This window comes from Pongo abelii, chromosome 5 (assembly GCF_028885655.2).
Source record: "Pongo abelii isolate AG06213 chromosome 5, NHGRI_mPonAbe1-v2.0_pri, whole genome shotgun sequence".
Lineage (NCBI taxonomy): Eukaryota > Metazoa > Chordata > Mammalia > Primates > Hominidae > Pongo > Pongo abelii.
The window spans coordinates 112,617,833-112,637,851 of NC_071990.2; the positions used below are offsets into that span (position 1 = coordinate 112,617,833).

Consider the following 20,019-nt stretch of genomic DNA (forward strand, 5'->3'; position numbering starts at 1 on the left):
GGTGCGAAGTGTGGGGGCGCGCGGGCGCGGGCTTCGGCCTATAAAAGGGCCGCCTTGGCGTTCCCCCTTCCCGAACGTGCCGCGCGAGCCGCCGTGCCCCTCCTTTCTGCTGCTGCAGTGTCTGCGCCGGGCCGTTTAATGAGATTTATTCTCGCACGGCTCTTCTCAGCTTTGCGAGGGGTTGGCAGATCCAGTGCACAGGGATTTCCCACTACCGTGTTTTTCTGCCGCCCCCTTCCTTCCCTCTCGCCTTAATACATCCTTCGTTGGTTTCCTCGGCCCCGCAGGCTGCGTCCCGGGCACGCGCAAGTACATGTAAGGACTTGTCAGCTGCCGGTGACCTCCCTCCTCCCTCGTCGCTCCTCCCCCAGCGGAATGTAGGATTAACTGTCTTTCCGAGAAAATTTTGGCCAAAGAAAAAGGCCCGTGAAAGTCACCGCGTTAGACGTGGCCTCCTCGTGTTTTTCACTAACACGTTATGGAAGGTTTTACTACCCGAAGGCATAAAAGCACCACCGTGGGGAAGGGCCGTTTTGAATAAACAACTTTATTCAAAAATCGAGAGGGGGTGAAGCGATGCGGTTAGGGAATTTTTGTTTTAAAGAGTAGTAACATGCAGCTTGCTTGGCTATTAAATTGGAAACGGATTCCTCTCTGACTTGGCCACTGATATTGGGCGTGACCTTGGACAAATAATTTTGTTTCTTTGGGCTCAGTTTCTACATATGTAAAACGGGAAGGTTTCTCTTAAAAACTAATCCTGAAGGGTTTCTTGTCAACAAAAAGATGCAAGCTGTAGGAGGCAGAAAGCGTGGGTTCAAGTTCGAAATTTGCCCCTGAATTAGGACTCTTGACACATTTCTAACCCATCCAAGTAGAGATCGTTCTTTTACATTTATGTGTTATACAGGTGCATTTTAATGGTTACCAGGTTGCCACGTATTTGAAGTGGTGTGAGAGCTACTCGTTTGGAACCGTTGTGGATTTTCAAATAGGAAAATCAAAAGGCCCAAAGAGACAGCTCACTGGTAAGAAGCTGTCTATAAATTCCCTAACATATAAATGCTATAATAAGAACTTCCGCTCCGAGGGATTTGAGACTGATTACTACAGTAAATTAGCTTGTAGTTTTTAACCTCAGCGCATGATTATAAACATAGGTGGCAAGATTTCTACTAATATGCTGGAAATTAGCTAATATTTTTAAGAGGCAAAATCTCTTGATTTGAAATTTTAGAAGGCTATAGAAGTGATTTTAAAATATGAATACCATGCTAAAATGTATTTTTGATAAAATAAATATTTTGTACACGCCGAATGTCAGATACACGATATCAGTGATTCTCAGTGTTCCATGACACCTAGAATTCTTTAAGTGTTGATATTTTGGCTCTTACTGAATTATATTTTGGGGGATGGGGCCTGGGAATCTGTATTGTTAGCAACACTACTTGCCACCCCGTGATTCTTAAGCAAAATAAAATTGAGAATCCTTGTACTATATTATAATCAGTGTATCCATAACTCTTAAATTATAATATTCCTAACTAGAAAATGGTAAAAGCATCAAATTAACAGATTTGCGATTTCTAGAAGAGGGTTTCTTTCCCCTTACCTCTTGAATCAACATTATTTACTTTAAGAAAAGGCAGTTGCAACCACAAGTCAAATCCTTCTAGAACTCCAAGAATGTTCACTCTTGAAGAAAAACATTTGCAGCATGAAATTAGGAATGTTGTGTTCATTGCATGTAATTTAGTTTTAAGTTGATGCTCAAATTGAAAACCTGACAATAGCCCCCTAATGAACCACTATCAAATGTGTTTTATATATATATTCTTCCTGAAGTAAGAAAAAGTTCTGGAATTTTGAGTCAGAGAATGTGAATTTTAAACCATCATTTAGCTAAGTGATCACTTATTTTTTGGAATTTATTTCCTCATCTGTGAAATGGATAGTAATTCCTGTTTTAACTTCTCAGGGATGTTGTAAGGCTCAAATGAGATAATGTATGTGAAAATATAGTAAAATGTTCATATCCAGAAGTCTGATTCATTGAGAAACAGTAAAATCACTTGGAATTGCCTTATCTACATACAGTATGAGAAATGCAAAAATTGAACTCTATACTTAATATCCTTAATGCTTTTTTTTTTTTTTTTTTTTTCTTGAGACAGAGTCTCACTCTGTCACACAGGCTGGAGTCCAGTGGCGCAATCTTGGCTCACTGCAACCTCCACCTCCCGGGTTCAAGTAATTCTCCTGCCTCAGCCTCCCGAGGAGCTGGGACTACAGGCATGTGCCACCACACCTGGATAATTTTTGTATTATTAGTAGAGATGGGGTTTCACCATGTTCGCCAGGCTGGTCTCGAACTCCTGACCTCGTGATCTGCCCACTTTGGCCTCCCAAAGTGCTGGGATTGCAGGTGTGAGCCACCACACCTGACTGTGCTTTTTTTTTTTTTAAGTGGCTATTTCTTGCCAGGAGATTTGAGATATGGTGAGAAACAAAACAGACATGGTCCCTTCCCTTATAAGGTTTATAGTCTAGCATCCTAAAAATGTATTTTAATCATATCAATTAACATTTAATCATCTCTTCTAGTTCACTGACATGTACTTAGCATGTCTGCCTTCAAGTAAAAGCCTACCAAGTCTCCTTTACCAATACTGTTCAACATCTGTTAACATCTGCCTGTTAGCAGTTTATAATCTAGAACAGACAGTAGTAGCTACCATACTTTTGTGGCAGATACTATAAGATGGCTTATTCAGTATTCATCCAACCCCCTTCTTGCTTACTTTTCTGTACTTTAAAAGCTGGAAAACAAACTACAGTTTTCAGACTCCTTTGCAGCTAGATTGCTGGTGTGAGATCAATGGTGTGATCAGTAAATGTTTAACAATGGCTGGAGAAGAGGGAAGGCCCTAATTTGTAGCGTTGGCCAATTCGGTTTGCTTTCTTTTTGAGGAACAGGGTCTCACGATGTTGCCCAGGCTGGTCTTGAACTGCTAGGCTCCTCCCACCTCAACCTGCCAACTAGTTGGGACTACGTGGTACAAATGTGTCCCCTACCAGAGTGACTTCAGTAAATGTGGAGTTAGTTGGAAAGGATGTTGACAATCAGAAGCTGGCTTCAGTATATGACCTAGTTTCCAGCAATCAGATGTACCCATTCCGGACATGGATGTGAGAGCAAGCAACATGATGCTTCAACTGCACTCAGGGAGATAAGTATCTTCTGACAAATACCATGAAGGAGGTATCTGGTTCCTCTGGGTAGGTAGGGAGGAGTTGTGGCATCTGTTCTAGAGTCATAGGTGCTGACTGGCAGGCAGTGCTGGGATGGGTTTCCACTAGAATAGCTTTGTGATGTGGGATGGGTGTTCTTTGTGGTTTGGTTTTTCTTGGATGTTGTTTCTAGCTTGGTTTATCCAAGTCTGGTTCTCTGGCCCTCTGAGAGATCTGTGAACTAAATAGTATCTTTTAATCCCTTTTTGCTTCAACCAGCCCAGTCACAGCCAGCTACGTAATTTGTGGAGCCCAGAGCAAAATGAAAACGTAAGGCCTCTTGTTCCAACACAGGGGAAAATGTGCTATTATCTGTATTAAAATATAAAGCTTTTTCTTTGTTCTGTCGTCGCTCTCTCCACTTGTCATAGTGTTTTTAAATTTGCTTTTTAATGTCATTCTATGAGAAGAAAAATTAAATTTTTTAATTCTTAGATGAATTTTACCATTCATCTTTATATTGTGTAATGCCATTTTAAAATGCAAATAGAGCATTTCAATTGTATGTGGAATCACCAAAATTATACAATTCATAGCTTGTAAATGCATATGTATTTTGTGCTATCAGAGCAGTGTAAACTCTGCATAAAACTAAACTATTTTTGTTTTCCTTCTTGATATGCACACATTCTACCAACATTCTCCATCTTCTGCTTACTGATGAGTAAGGAAGGATGAAAGGAAAGGGAGTGCTGAGTTGCCCTACTTTCCCTTTCATTCTTTGTCATCATTTTTTGTGTAAATGGTTGGCTAATAGTGGTAAGTAACACATGAGTAAGGAAGGATGTGATGTAATCACTTGTGTTTCTTAAAGATGCTGTTGCCTTCTTTCTGCACCTGAAGCAAGTTCTGATTTGAATGAAAAGTGTAGCCTCTTGGAACTGTCTATGCCTCCGCTAACTCAGTCATAGATGTTACATGCTTGTTTTGTATTAACTTTGTTACTGTCTTGAGTTCCTGCACCTCATAGGTCCACCAGAATCCTTTGTCATGAGGCATCATGGAGACCATATGCAAATAGAACGGCAAGGAAGAAAGGATACATACCTCTGCTTGCATATTATGCTCTGCTATACCACTGGACTTACAAAACAGATAGTCAAACATAAAAGTATTACAATTTTCAAGACAGTGACTGCAGAGCATTAAACCAAGCACTGGGCCCTGTGTGACTATACTTGTCGCATGTTCATGAAGTTGATGGCTCTGAGCTCTTGGGTTTCTCAAATGGGGCTTCTGGCATTTTTGGTGAAACAGTTTTTCATTGTGCAGGACATTTAACATCCCTGGCCCCCGTGCACTACATGCCACTGTAACAATAAAAAATTCCCCATTTATTTCTAAATGTCCCCAAAGAGGAGTTGCCGCTCTCCACTGAACTCCTAGAGTGGCCTCCACTTTGTACAGCTGTGAACCATGAGCACTACAGAGTTGAGTTAAAAAAGATTTCAAATTCTCATATCCCGGAAAGCAGAATTATGACTTTTTTCGTATTGTCAAACAAATAATACCACCTACATTGATGATGAAACAAATACTTGAGATGACAATTTAAAGGTGGTTAGTGGGTTCTATGTGTCACATATAAATGGTAGTTGACTCCAGATAGATGGCAATTTCTGAGAGTTTAAAAAAAAAAAAAGGAAAGAGCAGAGCACCACAGAATTATCTTCATCAGGTAGCCCCCAGGAAAAACTAAGAAAGTTGTCATAATAAGATATGCTACTCTTATTACATTGGATTTGGAATTTAGTTTCATTATATCTATTTTTTTTTAAGGTATAGTTCTTCATTTAAGAATATTAACATTGTCGGGGCCAGGCACAGTGGCTCAACTCTGTAATCACAGCACTTTGGGAGGCCAGCGCGGGAGGATTGCCTGAGCCCAGGAGTTCGAGACCAGGCTGGGCAACGTGGCAAAAATCCATCTCTACCAGAAATAACAAAAATTAGCCGGGTGTGATGGTGCATGCCTGTAGTCCCAGCTACTTGGGAGCTGAGATGGAAGGATAACTTGAGCTTGGGGAGGTCAAGGCTGCAGTGAGCCTTGAGCCTCATGAGCATAGGATTCTGGTGGACCTATGAGGTGCAAGAACTCAAAAGAGTAATAAAGTTAATATAAGACAAACATGTTACATCTATGACTGAGTTAGTGGAGTCATAGTGTTGCCCCTGTACTGCAGCCTGGGCAACAGAGTGAGACCCTGTCTCAAAAAAAAAAAAAAAAAAAGTTCTAGCTCTGTAGACCTGATTCTGCCTTTGCTAACTGTGAACTTCAGTTTCTATGAACCTCAGTTTTCTCTTCAATAAAACAGGGGTAAAAGTATACTTACCTTAGGTTCTAAATCATTTCATCAAAAGTGAATTCATTAAAAAAGTGTACCAAGAATACATTCATTGGCCAGGCACGATGGCTCACACCTGTAATCCCAGCACTTTGGGAGGCAGAGGTGGGAGGATTGCTTGAGCCCAGAAGTTTAAGACCAGCCTAGGCAACATGGTGAAACCCTGTGGGACTGAGAGGCTGCTTGGTTGAGAGGTGGGAGGATCACTTGAACCCAAGAGGTCGAGGTTGCTGCACCACTGCACTCCAGCCTGGGTGGTAGAGCAAGATCATATCTCAAAAAAAAAAAAAAAGAATACATTTATTAAATATATTCAGGGTGAATATTCTCTAAAACAAGTATTTGGTAAATATAGCAAACTGATTCGTTGGCAAATTAACCTTTTAGCAAATTGGACTGCTTTCCATTCCTATTAGGGATATTATAAGGATTAAATAAAGTATTGCCAAAAATACTTAGCACAATCTGAATACACTTTAGCTGTAATCCCCCCCCCCCGCCAGCATTCATACTTCAAGTCCTGCCTATTCTTTCTCCTGAATATTCCCCATTTTTGTCCACATAATCATTGTCCTTTTGTAGCCTTTCACTAGCTTTAGGTATACTATTGCAGTACTCACTTGATTGGTCTCTTGGCTTATGCCCCACTAATTTTATTTTCTACTGTACTGCAAGGGTGATCTGTGTACCACATAAATTTTAAGTTATCGTCTACATCAAATTATCATCTATTGCCATAAAAACAGTGTTTATGGCATACCAACTTCATGATTTGGCCCAGATAGATATTCGGCTTCATACCTTTTCACCTTTTCCATTTATCTTCTAGCACCACTGAGGTATTATAGCTTCGTAAACATGCCATTCTTTTTGAAAAACTATCAAATCTCTGTGCATTTGCCTTTCTAACTGGCATAGTATGTTCTCCCTTCTTGTCTCCTGGCAAAATTCTTATTTATCTTTCAAGTTTTAGCTCAAATGCCACTTCCTTGTAAAGGTTTCCCTGATTTCCTCAAAGAGATTCAGGTGTTATTTCTAGCCTTCCACTTCTCTTTGAATGTGCTTCTATTATAATGCTTATATTATTATAGTTGTTTGTTAGTCTGTCATTCTAATAGACTGTTATCTTCTTGAAGGAGCAGACCATGTCTTTTCATCTTTTATATACTAGATCCAATATAATGCCTAGAATATAAGTTATCAACATTTATTGAATTAAAAAATTTAAAAATCTGTTTACAACTCTCTCTACTGCCTGCCCAACACCCCTCCGTTACATATCAGTAAGCTAAGGCCCAAAGAAATAAAGCTGTTTAGTGGGAACTCATGCCTCCAAACTCTAGATTTATGACTTTTACTCCTATACTTAGAGAATCTTCTGAGCAGCAGCTATATAAGTAGTCATTTCTCTGGTAAGAAAGACTGTCTTGTCACTGTTTTTTCATTCATCTTTAAGGAGAAGGTAGAAGGGCTTAGTGATTTGACAAGAGTGGCAGTATTTTCTTTCTTATTCAATCATTTAGATACTTTGTTTTCTAGTAAATTTGGTAGAGTTCAAGCTAAATTTTTTTTTTTTTTTAGAAATTATTTTAATAGAGATGAGGTCTCACTATATTGCCCAAGCTGGTCTCGAACTCCTGGGCTCAAGCGATCTTCCTGCCTCAGCCTCCCAAAGTGCTGAGATAACAGGTATGAGCCACCATGCCCTGCGAAATTATTGTTTTTGAGACAGGGTCTCACTCTGTCACCCAGGCTGGGGTGCAGTGACCCAATCTCAACTCACTGCAGTCTTGACTTCCCAGGCTCAAGCAATCCTGCCACCTCAGCCTCCTGAGTAGCTGGGACTACAGGCATGCACCTCTACACCCAGCTATTTTTCATATTTTTTTAGAGACAGGGTTTCACTATATTGCCCAGGCTGGTCTCGAACTCCTGAGCTCAAGTGATCTGCCTGCCTTGGCCTCCCAAAGTTCTGGGATTACAGGTGTGAGCCATGGCGCCCAGCCTCAAGCTAAATTATTTTTTGTGTCATCCCTTTTCTTTCCTTCACTTTCAGATAACTCAGTTTTCTTAACTACTGTAGGGCAAATGTCTGAATCATTTAGTCCAGTGTTCCTCAACCAGGGGTGATTTTTGCCTCCCTAGGGGACATTTGGCAAAATATCTGGAGGCATTTTTGATTATCACATCTTACAATGCATAGGGCAGCCCCTACAACGCAAAGAATTATCAGGTCCAAAGTGTCAATAGTGCAGGTGTTGAAAAACCCTGGCCTAGTTTAAAGTAAATTTTTACCCAGCCCTTCATCCAGTCTCTTGCCTTTATGAAACCATGATGGAAAAGAAACTCATTCCCTTTCAGAGGCATTTGGAAGGCCTAAGTAAGTATGGCAAACTTTGGAGTCAATTGCATCAACTATACAAAGTCCCAAAAGGCTTTATGCAGGTTTCTGCAATTTCTCCATAGAACCTTCCCGGGTACAAGGTAGGCACATAAATATTTATTGCCTAAATGAATAATAATAAAATAATTCTTGGCCAAAAGACATATTTTATTTCTTTCTCTTTAAACCAAAGTCAGATTTATCGTGTGGTGAGAGATGAATTTCCTGAACAGAGATCTCTCTATTCATTTTAACCAATCAATTTACTCAGTTACTCAGAGAAGCAAAACTTTTCTGAAACAACTCTTCCACTTCCATAAGTTAGCAGTAATAGTCTTAAGGAAGGAATCGATAGCCTATAAATTAAAGATGATGTTTAAGGAACAAAAAACAAAAGAAACTTTCAGAATAGAGTAATATTAGAACTGATGCCTGAGCTTTCCAGGACACTCATTTAAATTACATATCCAGAATTGATATTGGAGCATTTCCAATGGATTATATTATAGATAGGCAGGAGGAGACCAAACACACATAGAGTAAGGATAGATAAAATTCCCAATTTAAATAATTAAGATGCAAAATCTCAGAAGCAAGGTATCTATTTGGATCAACATATCTCAGGGTAGTTTCCCCTGGCCCCAAAGTTTATTGCATTTTAATATTCACAGTGTAAGTCACATTCCAGAAAAACTCCCACTAAAAAGCTTTTTACTGAGACTGGGCAGGGTGGCTCATGCCTGTAATCCCAGTACTTTGAAAGACCAAGGTGAGATTATTGCTTGAGCCCAGAAGTTTGAGACCAGCTTGGGCAACATAGTGAGACCTTGTCTCTACAAAAAATTAAACATTAGCCAGGCGTGGTGATGTATGCCTGTAGTCCCACTTACTCAGGAGGCTGAGGCAGGAGGATCGCTGGAGCCTAGGAAGTTGAAGCTGCAGTGAGCCGTGATCACCACTGCACTCCAGCCTGGGTCACAGAGCAAGACCCTGTCTCAAAAAACACACACAGAAAACTTCGTTATTGACACTGGATTCTCCTAGATTTTGCTTTATTTTACATTCTCATTCCAGAGGCCAGAAAAGACTACTTATTCTCAGATGTGTAAATATAGATAAGTCCTTCTGTTTCTTCATTTTCTCAATAAAATGTATTTTTCCAATTTTGAAAGTTTTAAATGCATAGCATGGAAAATATGGAAGACAATAAAGAAAAATATAGAACATTCAGTCTCACCCAGTGGAAGTCATGATTAACATTCTAGTCCATTCTGTTTCTAGAAAATTTTTCTGTAAATATATTACATAGAGAAAATAATGTCCTAGTTTTTTCACTTTGCATTATAACAAGCATTTTCCATGTAAATTAAAACTCTTCATATACATTGTTTTAATGGCTGCAAAATATGCTGTGTTGTGGACATATGATAATTTACCTAACCATTTTCCCACTGTTGGCCAACAACAGAATGGTTCAAATTTTACATTATCATGTATATCACACTGAGCATTTTTAGGCTGAAAATTTTGCTCCCTTTTGGATCCTATCCTGAATTTTTCAAGGAACTTACTTTCTAGTTCACTATTTGATATCACCAGTTCTTGGCACATGCCATGTTCTTTCTACATAGAAGAGAGAATTGCATGTGATACTCATTCTGCCTGGTTTGCTCTTCCTTTCCCTGTCTCTTTTTGCCCAGTTAACCCACTCTTTTCTTTCTTAAAGATTTCAGTAAGTAGGAGTAGAGACCTTCCTGTGTCAGTACTTACTCAAAATATTATAAAATTGGAATAGGAAGAAGGTTTTTAAATAGAGGTTTTTTTGTTGTTTGCTTTTTTTACTTGAAGTTCCAGCATACATGTGCAGAATGTGCAGGTTTGTTACTTAGGTATACATGTGCCATGGTGGTTTGCTGCTCCTATCAACCCATCATCTAGGTTTTAAGCCCCGCACGCATTAGGTGTTTGTCCTAATGCTCTCCCTCCCCTTGTCCCCCACCCCCCAACAGGCCCTGGTGTGTGTTGTTCCCCTCCCTGTGTCCATGTGTTTTCATTGTTAATAGAGATTTCAAAGATTATAATTACATCAGCTTAACTGTTATCTCTTCACTCAGTCACCTATTTATTTAATTTAATTAATTAATTAATTTATTTATTTATTTATTTTTGAGACAGAGTCTCACTCTGTCACCCAGGCTAGAGCGCAGTTGCACGATCTTGGCTCACTGCAACCTCTGCCTCCTGAGTTCAAGCGATTCTCCTGCCTCAGCCTCCCAGATAGCTGAGATTACAGGTGCCTGCCACCACACCCAGCTAATTTTTGTATTTTTAGTAGAGGTGGGGTTTCGCCATGTTTGGCCAGTGTGGTCTCAAATTCCTGACCTCAGGTGATCTGCCCGCCTCGGCCTCCCAAAGTGCTGGGATTACAGGCATGAGCCACCGTGCCTGGCCCAGTCGCCTATATTAAACATGCATTTTATTGCTCAATTCTAAGATTTTTGTATTATTTTAACTTTTTATTAACTCACTGATATTTATAAAATCCTACGTTAAACGATGTGGTTGATTTTTTTTTTTTTTTTTTTGAGAGTAAGACATGGTCCTGGACTCCAGTATTATGTAATTGACCAATAAGCTGTAAGTTTCTTGACATTAGGAATCGTATTCTACATTTCCTTTTTTCTTTTAAGACAGGGTCTTGCTCTGTTGCCCAGGCTGGAGTGCAGTGGTGCAATCACACTTCACTGCAGCCTTGACCTCCTGGGCCTAAGCAATCCTCTCACCTCAGCCTCTTAAGTAACTGGGGCCACAGACGTGTGCTACTGCTCCTGGTGAATTTTTTTGTTTGTTTGTTTGTTTGAGACTGATTCTTGCTCTGTCACCCAGGCTGGAGTGCAGTGGTGTGATCTTGGCTCACTGCAAGCTCCACCTCCCGGGTTCACGCCATTCTCCTGCCTCAGCCTCCTGAGTAGCTGGGACTACGGGCTCCCGCCACCAATTTTTTTATTTTTGTGGAGATGGAGTCTCCCAATGTTGCCCAGGCTGGTCTTAAACTCCTAGGCTCAAGGGATCCTCCCAGCTGGGCCTCCCAAAGTGCTGGGATGATAGGCATGAACCACCATTCCCAGCCCGTTTCCTTTTTCCCTTTGCACAGCACCAGATATATGGTTGGTACTGCAGAAATAATTTCCCCCTGCCCTCTACATTGATCATTTGATGACCAAATATTGTCCATCTAGCCACTTATTTATGACTTGTACAAAACATTCTGCTTTCTGAGATAGACAGTGATATTCTGAAGCCATCAGTAAGAATAATTTTCAGTTTGTTGAAAGTGAACATTCTTTATGTAAAGGTCAGCCTGTCAGGAAATAGCATGCTACTCTGTTCTTTTAAGATTATTTTTAAAAACCTTTGAATATGTGTGTTTTTACACTTTAAAAAAAAAGTAGTGAGAAACTATACCTAGGGGTCTCACCAGATGTTTTCACATCAGAACTGGGGCAATCTAGTTGTAATTTATTTTCACAAATTTATGAGAACAAGAGCTGATATTTTTCTTGCTTGAATTAGCAGGTAATTTCACTCTCTATTCCTCTTTACCAGGGAAAATCTAGCAGTACAAAGATTAGTTTTATGAATAAAGGAAAACACTACTCATTTTTCTTAAGCGGCTGCTTACTTCTGCATTTGTATAACATGTTTTTAGACTGAAAGCTCATAGAGAAAGGGGAAGGATCCTCATTCTAGAATATCTGCTCCCCTGTACTTAGCATATTCATAGTCTTTCAAGACTTAATTTATTAAAGATGTTAAAGACTTTGGCACTTGGCTTACAGTCTTCCTCCTTCACCTGAATTCCTGCCCTCATCCTGAGTAAATTCATCACGCAAGTAGACAGCCCATCTAATACTGTTGGGAAGGGAAGGTTATACCATGTTATGTATTAATCTCTACCTTATGCCAAAGTATGGTGTTATAATTCTCCTTTGCATACCCAAAATTAACAATAGGCTGAATCATTTGATAATCTTTCCCTTTGATTCTAACGTAGCTTTTATCCTTTCCTGTTTTACTTTACAGTTTTGGGTGTAGTTCATCTGATAAGGTACATTTCTAATATTTTTTTAAATTAATATTTATTCAATCAAAAAGAGCATGTCTTAGACATCATGGGATGAAATGATAACTGAAGGAAAATAACTCCTAAAAATAGTCACCCTATTTAAAGAGGCTTCTGTAAATCAAAGTAGTCTCTAGTTGTAATTCAAGGCCAGAGGTCTTAGGCCCAGGTATCTTGTGTTTTTTCATTCTTGAGTTTCCCAGCTTCTCCCTTCTGCTCTCAAAGATTTTCTAAAAACATACCCCTTTTTTCCCCTGTAGTAGCAGGGAAAACAGCACTATTTGGGTGGGGAATAGTGATGGGGCTTATTGGTATGTATAGGTCATTTATTAAATGATAGTAGAGCATTCTGGTGTTTAAACTCTGCAGCCCAATTTCCCTATTTACCTGCTCCATAACTTGGGCAAATTACTTTCTGTGCCTCATTTTTCCTGTCTGTAATAAACAGATAATAATAGTAGTACCTACCTCTTAGTGTTGTTGTGAAGATTGAATTACGTATATTAAATGAGTTAACACCTTAGACTGCTAAGCACTCAATAACTGTAAGCTATTCACAATTTAGAGGCAGCTTCTCCATTTCCTAAAATATACTTATTCATCAAGAAGAATGATGTAATAGTGAAAGGTAGGAGTTTTTAAAATTCCGTTGATTGGATGTAAAAAGTAGATTCTTAGAATTTCAAATAACCCAAGAAATTATTTATACCATTGGTTCTTAACCAGTAATATGCATCAGAATCATTTATGAGATGTTGTAAAGATAGATTTATCTAGGCCCTTTCTTCTCATATCTACCAAGTCAGAATGCCCACAGGCAATTCCAATGCAGTCTTCCTGTCAAGACCATTGAAATAATCCAAGTCTTTAGATTTTATAATGAAGAAATTGAGACTCAGAGAAAGTAAATGACTTACCTAAGACCCCATAGAGTAAGTGAGATCCAGGTTACCTACCTCCTTGGTAAGCGATCTTCCTATTCTTCTGTGTTGCCACCAAATATATTAACTTTCAAAGAACCTAATATGAGAACTTATCCTTCTGTCAGCTATATCAGGAAGAATAATATAGGCTTTAAAACTTACTTCATTCAGCATTTAAATCAAAATAACAAAATTCCGACCAGATATGGTGGCTTACATCTGTAATCTCAGCACTTTGGGAGGCTGAGGTGGGAGAATCCCTTGAAGCCAGGAGTTTGAGACCAGCCTGGACAACATAGTGAGACTCTGTCTCCATAAATAATAAAAAAAAAAAACTACCCAGGTGTGGTGGTGTGCACCTGTGGTCCCAGCTACTAGGGAGGCTGAGGTGGAAGGATTGCTTGAGCCCAGGAGATCAAGGCTGCAGTGAGCCATGATCACACCACTGCACTCCAGCCTAGAAAACAGAGTGAGATCGTGTCAAAAAAAATTTTTTTTTTAATTTTTACAATTTATTCAGAGGACTATTGCACCTGTACAGTAGAACTTAAAGTGAATTTTGCTGTCCTTTTCATAAGGACATTAGTCTTTGCCACAATGCTTACTGCTAACGAGTACAAGAAAACGCTGTGTGGGACAGAGTTGCTCGATCCAACCTCACAGATTGACAGGCAAAAAAATGTTTTATAGGGCAAGGTAGCTGTAGGAATTAAACTTTGTAGGACTTTCGATAACAGAATATGTACTTCTCATAATTAGGGTTTTTTAAACATTTTTAAGGATTTTTAAACTTTTATAAAATAATCTCAGAATTTTCTAGTGTGTGAACAGTTCATATAGAAAAATCAGTGGTTATTATGTATACTGTTATTGCAGCTTCACTGAAAGATTAAAAATCTAAAAAATACAGTAAAAATAAGTTCTGAGTTTTTGTATTGATGTTGGGTGCTGTGATATTATCTCTTTTAAAATATGTTTTTCTTTTTCCATAATATAAAGGAATCAAAAAATACATTACGACTTTTATGTGAACTTGTGCAAATGTGTGAAACAAATTAAGGTGACAGGGCAGAAGCAAGAAAATGAAGCTCAAATGAAATCCACCTCTCAAAGCAGGTTCTATTTAATTTCTCTATATTTGCTATTATAAATTTTTAATTTTTATGTATGTGTTTCTTTGCTAGAGATGATAATTGGGTGCCAACCTAACTTCCAATTTTTAGGTGATTATTTTACCAACAAACTACTCACCTTGATGAATGCACTGCACAGCCCCCCACTCCAAAGTCCACCATTCCAGATCCTCATCAATATGTTATGACTACTGTTGCCTTTACTGTGTCTCTGCCTGATTCCATACCCTTTGCTCTATATTTCATCTCGGGTTCTGTCTTTTGGACCGTTTCACTTAATGCTTGTTCCTGGCATTTGAATCTCCATTCAACCTGATGATCTTTGATTTAGACTCACTATCCAGTTCCAAGCTGCTAGGATTTATTACCCTCTGATTTCAGCAGCTCAGAAATCCCTGGCACAGTCACAGGCTGGCTACCTCAAGGGGACCAGCACCAAACACTAGTGCTATATTATAAATATCCATTTATTCATCTTTTTAACAAATTTTACTTATTGCCCACTATGTGTAAAGCACTACAGAAGTTTCTGGGGATATAGAAGATTAGCAGCAGAAAGCTCTTAAGTCTCTTAAAATCTGGTAGGACAAATAATACAACTACATAGTGATAATTTAAGATAGTATGTGTTCAACTACTAGAAGTTATATATATGAACAGGACCGTAATTAACAAAAGCTTCAAATAGATCCTTAAGTAATTAAGTAGCATAGGGTACGAGGATACGTTACCAATAACCTAGAGTGGTAGGTCACTGACAGGTGGCATCTTAACTAGATTTTGACGGTAAGATAGGGGAGACATCATGGAAGACAGATACTACAAAAACTGGAACCAACAAGAACAGAAAAAATGTTATGTTAAACCTTATTTATCCAGACTGTTTGACAGTGTAATAAGGAGTGGAAGAAACCTTAGAAAAATTGGTTAGAACCAAGTTCTGGAAGGCTTTGAATGGTGAAGAGTTTAGAGTTGGCGAGCATGTATTGGACAGTCAGAAGGTTTTGAGCAGGAAATGAAATGATAATTGGCTTGATTTAGCAGTGGTATGTGGGACGGATTTGGTGGTGAGGCGATATGCAGGCAGAGACTGTAAACTAGTAATTTAAAGTAGGGGAGGGTCTGGAGATGACTTTCTTCATGTCATTAAATCTTGTTATTTGTGAGGTGCTGAGCTAGGTGCTGGGAATAGAGTGAGAACTAGATCCTTGCCATGAGGGAGTTTTCAGTCTAGTGAGAGACTTGATATCTTAAAGCCTCCTTGAGGGGTCTCTATCCAAAATTTGGTACTCTGCTTCTGACTCTTGCCTGATTACTAGGTGATTAGAACCTCAGTTTACAATGGGCTGTGTTTCCTACCCTCTCAAACTGCTTTTCCATTTTTTGTGTCAGCTAAGGCAAAAATATAGCAACCACTTGTGTATGGAGAAAAGCAATTTATCACTTAAAACAAGATAAGACATGAATACTGCACCAGATAAGGCAAAGAAGAAAATGACATGTGTCTTAAAGAGATAACTGAAGATGATGTGGAGAATGAATTGGAGGTTATGTTAGGGGCAAGAAAACTAGTTAAGAGGCTGTCGTAGTAATCTACCTGCTTAATTAAGAGGGCCTGAACTAAGACAATGTGAAAGAAAAGGAGTCCTTGGTGGCTACTTCCACCATAGTCCTTTCTGTCTCTCCCTTGGTACAACTAAGGGATAGGTGACTCTCATTTGTAATTGACTTTTGAACTGAGGGATTCAAAAACAAGAAACACTCAGTTTACTTCAGACTTAGGGGTAATGCTCCTACTGTCAAGTAGTCTAGTTTCTGGTTCTCTTTTTATTTGGAACATGGTTCTGCAGTCTTTAGTGAGCTTCCTGATAAATCTTTCTTTTGCATTAGTTAGACCATTAGTTACTAGTGGTTACAGTATTAAAAACAACACAAAACAAAACAAAAACTACCCTAATTGACATTGTATGTGATATTTGAAGCACCTATGGATGATAACCAGGAGAAAACTGTTAGAGAGTTGGAAATATGGAACTAGAAGTGTGGTTCTCAAGGTGTGGTCACTGATGCAGCATCAGCATCACCTGGGAACTTACTAAAAATGAAAATTAACAGGTCCCATCCTAGACTTACTGAATAGGAAACTGGGAGTGAGGCCCCAGCAATCTGAATATTAACAAGCCATCCAAGTGATTCTGATGCACACTGCAGTTTGAGGACCAACTGAACTAGAGCTTGAAATAGAGATTAGGAGTAGAAATAAAGATGTGTAAGTCAGATACATAACAGTCACTTTTGAGAGAATGAATAAACTCCCCAGAAGAGTGGAAGAGAGAAGATGAGCCCTTGAAGTAAATGGAGCAATCAAATAAATAAAAACTAGTGGAGTACAATAAAAGCGGGAGAAATTCAACAGTGGTATGAAATGACCTATAGTGTCAGGTGCTGTACAGAGGCCAGCATGGATGAGGATCATGCCAAAGCTGTAAGACTGACCATTAGGAGAATTTTGGTGTCAATTAAAAGAGAAGTGGTACAGATAAGAATAAATGGCAAAGGAATACAAGCAAAAACTAAAGGATACTTTTTGCAGCAGTTTGGGAATACAACAAAGGGAATTAGAATACTATGGTCAGGATGAGGTTTTTCAGGGTAGATGCATCATTTAGGTTTTGCTGTATAACAAACACTCTAAAGTGGCTTAAGACAATAATTATTATTATAGCTCACATGTCTAAGGGTTGGCTCCTCCCAGCTGGGCTTGCTCATACATCAGCAGACCTACTGGGAGCTTTGCTCTAGGCTGGACACTTACCTATCATCCTCCTTCTGCGACTGTCCAGCTCACTTAGGCATATCTTTCTCATGAAGATGGAAGAAGTGTTGAAGAGGGCAAACAGAGGCTGGGCATGGTGGCTCACACTTATAATCCCAGCACTTTAGGAGGCCGAGGCGGGTGGATCACCTGAGGTCAGGAGTTCGAGACCAGCCTGGCCAACATGGTAAAACCCCATCTCTGCTAAAAATACAAAACTTAGCTGGGTGTGGTGGCACATGCCTGTAGTCCCAGCTACTCGGGAGGCTGAGGCAGGAGAATCACCTGAAACTGCGCCACTGCATTCCAGCCTGGGCGACAGAGTGAGACTCTTCCCCCACCCCCAAAAAAAGGGGCAAACACAAACACATGGACTCCAAACTGACACTGGCACTTCTCCCTCATTCTACTGACCAAAGCAATTTATGTGGCCAAGCCCGTATTCAAGGAGCAGAGAAACAGAATTCTCCTCTTTAGAGAACTTGCAAAGTGACATGGCAAAGGGCATGGATTCATAGAGGGATGAAGAATTGAGACCCTTAATACCACAGTAGGAGGCCAGGAGTGGTGACTCTTGCTTATAATCCCAATACTTTGAGAGGCCAAGATGGGAGGGTCCTTTGAGCCCAGGAGTTCGAGACCAGTCTGGGCAACATAGGGAGACCCTGTCTCTCCAAAAAAAAATTAAAATTAGCCAGGTGTGATGGCACGTGTTTGTAGTCCCACCTACTAGGAAGGCTGAGGCGGGAGGATTGTTTGAGCCCAGGAATTTGAGGCTTCAGTGAGCTATGATTGCACCATTGCACTCCAGCATGGGAGGCAGCGAAGCAAGACCCTGTCTCAAAACAAAACACAGTAGAGATGACCCGAACATCCTTGAAAGTACAAAGAAGGAATATGTAGAATGAGGAAGAAAGAGAAGTAAGGAGAAAGGCAAATAAAAGTTCAGAGAATTAACCTTTGAAAACAGAAAATATACTTCTGGGAATGGAAAGAAGGGAATTGGATTGGATTAAATTTAACAAATTAAAATCCAAGATGCCCAGTTAAAATTGAATTTTAGGTAAACAATTTTTTTTAGTATTTAAGTATGTCTCATGCAATATTTGGCTCAGTACATTTGGTATTTTTTATTATCTTAAATACTATTTACGTGTTTCTATATTTGGGACATACTTTAAACTAAAATTTTTCTTGATTATTGTAAATTCAAATTTAACTAGGCATCCTGTATTTTATTTGCCAACCCTACTTCGGATGAATTTTAAATAAATCCATGGTAAAGTAATCTATAAAGGGATAGATGGGTATATTCAGGGATTTAGTCCTAGAAAAAGTTCGGAACTGCTGCTATAGATGCTGTGTAGTGTCAGTGAAAGGATTGCTGAGCAGTAGTGAACTTACTTAAAAAGAAGCAGCATGACTTTTCTTGATTGAATCACTGCTAAGACGAGTAATAGCAGAGATTGCTGGTACAAGGGACCACTTTGGTTTGGCTCTAGCTGGTGAGGACTGAGCAGGAGATTTGGGCATAATTGAAATGACTAGAGTCGAGGCTGTAAAGGAAAGCAAGTGAAACCAGAAGATAAATTAGAAGGGACTGAGAGTTTGGCAGTCACAATGAGTCAAAGAGGTGGAAGTTCACAGGGAAGAAACTCAGAATTTACAGTCTTGGAGGAATGGTTCTGTATGATAACGGGGTTAAAAATCCAATTTCACATTTACTTTTACTAAATTAAAAGTAAGAGCTCTGGAGACAAGATACTTGGTTTTGAATTCTGGTTGTGTGATCTTGGCCAAGTAATTTAACTTCCCTGTGTCTTTGCTCTTTATTTGAAAAATAGTAATAATGATGGTTCTTGGGGCCGGGTGCGGTGGCTCATGTCTGTAATCCCGGCACTTTGGGAGGCTGAGGCAGGTGGATCACTTGAGGTCAGGAGTTCGAGACTAGCCTGGCCAACATGGTGAAACCCCGTCTCCACTAAAAATACAAAATTTAGCCAGGCATGGTGGCATGCGCCTGTAATCCCAGGTAGTTGGGAGGCTGAGGCAGGAGAATCGCTTGAACCTGGGAGGCAGAGGTTGCAGTGAGCCGAGATCACGCCATTGCACTCGAGCCTGGGCGACAGAGCGAGACTCTGTCTCAAAAAAAAAAAAAAAAAAAAATTAGTTCTTACCTTATAAGGTTATTATGAGGATTAAATGAAATAAACCATGTGAAATACCAAGAACACTATGTCTGGTTAAGTGTATCTATAATCACTATGTATGAGTGCCCTAGAGAATATTAAACTAAAAATGGCAACTGTACATTGTATATTTTCCTCCTTGGTAAGCTAACAAATACTATGTTTGGTAAAAACAAACACAATTATCTACCTGTTGAAGCTCACACAACTTTTACTATTTAAGGTTGTTTTCTTTAACTGTTATTACAAGAAAATAATTATGCTCAAGTCATATCTGTCTCATTTCCCTGTAGGTGACCATGCTTTGGGATTTTCATAGTTTGAGTAATTCCTATGGGCTCTACCACCCAGCGAGTTAAAGAAGACAAGATTCCACCCCCAGGGGGTTGTGGTTCTGGGAATGTGAGCAGCTTGTTTTCATGAGATCTGCACCTTGATCTGGCCTGCTATTAGGATCTGTGGTGGTGGTGGCTGTCTGGTTTTAGTTGTTTCTTTTATCTTACACAGATTTTTGTAAGTTATTTGCATATAAAGGTTGTTGAAAAGTGAATGTTTTATGGGGGCATCTTGCTTATACAAAGAAAAATTAAAACTATTTTAAAATAATCACTCATGTGTTACACTTGTCTCTTCTAAAATAAATGAAAGTATTAATGTTGTTGTCTGGAAGGAAAATGAAGACCAGGAAACTAGCTATGCTCTTAGTGTTTTAAAATAAGGTAATATTATTCTCTGTTTGAATGGAGCCTTCTAAGGAATTACCACAGTCTCATACACAATCGACTTAAATGCATTCTTTATCTTTAAAAGGAAG

At 39.3% G+C, this 20,019-nt stretch overlaps 2 long non-coding RNA genes and 1 pseudogene across 3 annotated transcripts in view; 2 read left to right on the forward strand and 1 right to left on the reverse strand.

The window, feature by feature from the left end:
• LOC134761601 (uncharacterized) overlaps positions 1–20,019 on the forward strand; it is a 117,696-nt gene that overhangs the window by 556 nt on the left and 97,121 nt on the right. The window lies entirely within an intron of this gene.
• Positions 364–19,811, forward strand: LOC134761602 (uncharacterized). 2 transcript variants are annotated; one of them, XR_010140510.1, is made up of 3 exons: positions 364–1,028; positions 14,068–14,184; positions 19,499–19,811. It is a non-coding gene; the product is annotated as an uncharacterized LOC134761602 (long non-coding RNA). The 2 variants fall into 2 exon arrangements; XR_010140511.1 differs by lacking the exons at positions 14,068–14,184; positions 19,499–19,811 and adding an exon at positions 2,178–5,934.
• On the reverse strand, positions 11,232–11,908 carry LOC100937565 (uncharacterized; annotated as a pseudogene).